This window comes from Centruroides sculpturatus, unplaced genomic scaffold, assembly GCF_000671375.1.
Source record: "Centruroides sculpturatus isolate CEXI.00-Female unplaced genomic scaffold, Cexi_2.0 scaffold1015, whole genome shotgun sequence".
Lineage (NCBI taxonomy): Eukaryota > Metazoa > Arthropoda > Arachnida > Scorpiones > Buthidae > Centruroides > Centruroides sculpturatus.
In genome coordinates, this window is record NW_019385196.1 from 315,314 (window position 1) to 319,785 (window position 4,472).

Genomic DNA, 4,472 nt, shown 5'->3' on the forward strand with positions numbered 1-4,472 from the left:
AGAGAAATTATTGAAAAATATGAAAAGTTAATAGAAAAAAATTAAAAAAAAACCAAGAAAACTTGATCAATATTTAAAGTATATATATACATATTTATTTATGATTTTTTTAATACGAAATGATGATATATAATATGAAGTTTTTTCTGCAAATTTACTGTTTACATTAACAAAAATCATGATCCTTATAGGAGATGAAGATAAAATAAGAATAAACATGTTATTTTTTATCTTCATCTGGTTTCATTATTGTGTGAATATCTACACCCGAAAACTCTATCTACCCTAAAAATTAGTCATGTAGTTAGGTATAGTACCTTAATGCATCATGTCTTAATGCTTAATGCATCATGCCTTAACGACAAGAAGAAGAATATTGTCATTTACCGATTGTAGTTACTTCGGTGTAATGACAATTCAAATAAATTTATTCTTACAAAAATAAAAATGTTTTTAAATTTTCCACTTTTACCAAGAGCGCCGTAGAGAAGAGTTAAGAGGATCAATCTCTGGGGCATTTTTGTTTAAATACCGGTGAAAATGACGTGAATCTCGCACGAACAATCATAATGTCTTAACTCAAGATCGAATCAGGTAAGCTATTTCGTATTATAGTATTTTATTCGTCTCCAAACCATGATATCTTCTACGAATTATTCAGCTGTAATAACAAATTTTATTAACTCACGAAACGAGATTGTTAGACTCACATCACGAGCACTATAGAACAATAATAATTCTGATTTTAACGGACAAAGTATAAATTGACAGATGTGAATGTAGTCATTGGAAATGCCACAATTAAACAACTTTATCAGTATAAATTATAATTGGACTTGTAGTATGAAAGTTTGTTAGTTTTAAATAATAATCCGTAAAGTAAAAATTCAGGAAACGACATCTTCCTTCTCAAAATGTTTTAATGCAGCTCTATAGATTAGCGCCCATATATTGGGGCACGTTTCTTTTTTATCATGTGGGTTGACCTTTACAAATTCCATTATCAGCAAACAGAAAATTCATGATTTAGCCTATTCTGTAAATATAAAAGGAATGAATGATACTTGTCCATTGTCCCATTGTTACTCATTAGAATGTGTTGTCAGTATAATCGGTTATTGTGGAAAGTGTGTGTACGCCTCGGTTCGAAATAAATTTTCTTCTAAAGTAGATGCAGCATAACTAATAATAATGATACACTATTTAAAATATAACTGGGCTGTTCGTTTGATTATCATCATTATCCCCAGTTTTATAAGGTGGAAATTACTAAAAAGTATTTTTAATCTTTGAGTTTTGTCGCTGCTATTAATTACAATAAACAGCTTAATGGCATTCGATTAATTGTCTGTTAATGACATTTTTCTGTGGACACTGGGAAAGCCTTTTTTCGATGTACATCGAGAGTTCGGCCAGACACACAATAGAGAATCCGGGTAGTTTGGGTGCTCCAATCGTAAGTAAACATTTAAAATTCGATATTTCAGAGAATTTTCGATGTACTGTAAAGAGAGTAGCATGAAAATGTATAGAATTACGCGAGCTTCCAGTAAGGTGTCAAAATTAATTCTAAATATGNATTTTATTTTAATGTAATTTTATATTTTTAAATGCTTTTTATTAGATTTAATTATTAGTCTCGGTTACGTTTAAGGTTGTTGCAAACACAGTAATGATACGAATTGTATTTTTGACTTTTTTCATGATGTTATATCCATGTGATAACGCGAAAAACAATGTAAAATTAATTAACATTATTAATAAATTTTACAAACCAATCTTTTTGCTTTTATTTAATCAAGCAAAGCAGGAACCATTCGTATATTTTTAGACCTGGCCTGTACCTTAATAAAGTGTACTGTAAATTGACAAATGTTGTTAATGAAATTCATAAATTTTAATTTAAAAAATTACACAATTGATATCGGTTTATAATGATGAATTTTTGATTAGTTTGCATTTCACAAAAGGAAATCGCAATCTATTTTAATCATTCTGATATCAATTTAGTGGATTCACTTAAGTTTCGATCCTCGTCTAACGTCGTGAGTCAGTAACGCCCGGTTTAAATGATGCAGAATAAGCTGTGCCACGCACACCGGTGACACAGAAGCTAAAAGCACTGAACACTAGTGGTTGGTCACGTGTTTGCGCCTTACAAGCAAACTGCTTGCGTGGCCTTCTCTAGGGTTTCTTTACGTTCCTGACATTTAAATAGGGCTAATTTTCTCGTAAAAACATTCTACTTAAAGATCTCCCTCTTGTTTCGTTGCCTTATCCCATCAAACCCCTCAACTCATTGTGGCCAAAGATAATGTGTACGAATAATAAGAAAAGTAGAACTCGTATTCTAAATTAACTGAATTATTCCAAGGACGCAAAAACACAGATGAAATATCCCAGGGCCGAATGTTTAAGGTAATATAATCACTTTTACGATTATAATTTATGGAATTTATACGATATCAGGGAGGTGCAAGTACTCTTATCTGCCTCTTCTGCAGACTCCTTGCGCGTATATATCGCAATTTCAAACGGATGTAGATCAGGCCATTACATAAGAGAAAACAGAACGAAACATATAAGTTATTATATTTCCGTTCTTTTATCTATTTAATACCCAGTAGGCTAGTTATTGCACGAATTTCATTATATAACAAATATTTATTACGGTATATCTTATTATAACGTACACACAGAGAACAACTCTTTAAATAAATACCTGCTTTAAACCTGTTCATGCGATTTGCGGCATGTCTGAAGGCGATTATTTGATACCTTTAGTATTATTTTGTAACTATTGAAAAACTTGTAAACTTTATGTCACATTTTTAAAATTTAATTTTGCACTGTTTAGTATGTCACGCTATCTATTGTTACTTACTTATGTCCTGGTTTCACAAATATAATTCTTAACTATAATTAAGTACATAAACGTTAAGTGTATTTAAAAGAAATACATAATTTTAAAGCTTTTAAATGAGCAATGAACGGAAAATTATTTAAAATTTAAAACCGAATGACATTCTTTATACACTCTCTCTACGACCCTGCGGAAAAGTTCGCCTAACATCAACCCTAAACACCAATTTTCTTTCATGTCACGTTCAATACACTTTGCGAAGGTTTAAGTTTCACAACGAACAATCAAAATAACAACCGTCGATTAGAAAAAGTTCCGTTATCGTTAGTAATAATTGACTCGATTTTAATAATGAATAACAGTATTCATTTACTACAGCGATTCCGGATTGAAATTCGTGAAACGACAGACATAGTCAGAGGAAAAGAAAAAAACGTAGAAGTTTAGCAGAGAGTGGTTTCGATCCACCGACCTCTGGGTTATGGGCCCAGCACGCTCCCACTGCGCCACTCTGCTTCTTACAAATGATACAAACTGTCGTTTTCTCATACTTTCTACATAAAGTACAGTGAAATTAATTCTCTGCTAATAATATAAATAATATCTGAAATTTTACATAATGTAATGACAGGAACTAACAGCAACTCCAACTAGCATAACTCGGTGTTTAAACTCGAAAAAGTGCAATGTACGAAAAATAGTGGAAACACAAGTAAAATGTCCTTTAATTTAACGGCCTTGCACATTGGAGACTACTGTAACACCTGATGAGACTCGTCCCTTTGTTAATCCCACAAAACGTTAAAGAAACAAAATTGTTGGATGTAGCATACGATAATTTTCTATAGTATAGACCTAGCGGTTTAATTATTTCTTTTATTGACGGATCGTCCCGTATAAACACGCTCACTGCAATGAAGAATCAAGTCGAAGAAAACGCTCAAGCTCATGCTAAAGAAGATGCTAAACGTAATGTGCAATAAGTGAAGAGCTAAAGACCGAAACAGATATCTCCTATGACGATGATGCTTCTCTGCATTTGCATCACGGTGACGACAATCACTTATTATTATTTTTGTTATTATCAATCCATCTCGATTATATTATAAGACTATGTGTCTACTTTTCTTTATATTTTGTGGTTTAAATATAAAAATATTCAAATATTGTCTCTGTCAAATTTAACGATACACATCATCGAGGCACATTAATTTTATTGATTCAAAGAATAAAACATAAATGTTAACGATTTGCGCTTTAATACGTTCAATAAATTTAACAATTCGGCCTAAATAAGTTAAAGCACAAACAATTTATAACACAAAACATCACACAAAGATAATTTTAAGCATTTTTTTGTTTTAAGCTAATTTTCTTGAATTTACTATGTAAACAACACGCGGATCAACTCGATCGTTCCAGAAGAAATGTAAAAATGTCTTGAAAAGATTAAAATAAGGCCAAGCACTTTCACAAGTTACGCTTTTATGGTTATAACAATCATTATAAGTCCACAGAAAATCTGTCGACAAAACTTTAAAAGCATTCGATCGCTTCCGAAATGAACTGCGGGTTGCGTGCAGATTTATGAAAACGTTGGAACTCTCCT

The 4,472-nt window shown here is 31.6% G+C and overlaps 1 non-coding gene across 1 annotated transcript; it reads right to left on the reverse strand.

The window, feature by feature from the left end:
* Positions 1–3,307: 3,307 nt before the first annotated feature.
* Trnam-cau lies at positions 3,308–3,379 on the reverse strand. The gene has a single exon. It is a non-coding gene; the product is annotated as a tRNA-Met (tRNA).
* Positions 3,380–4,472: the final 1,093 nt, after the last annotated feature.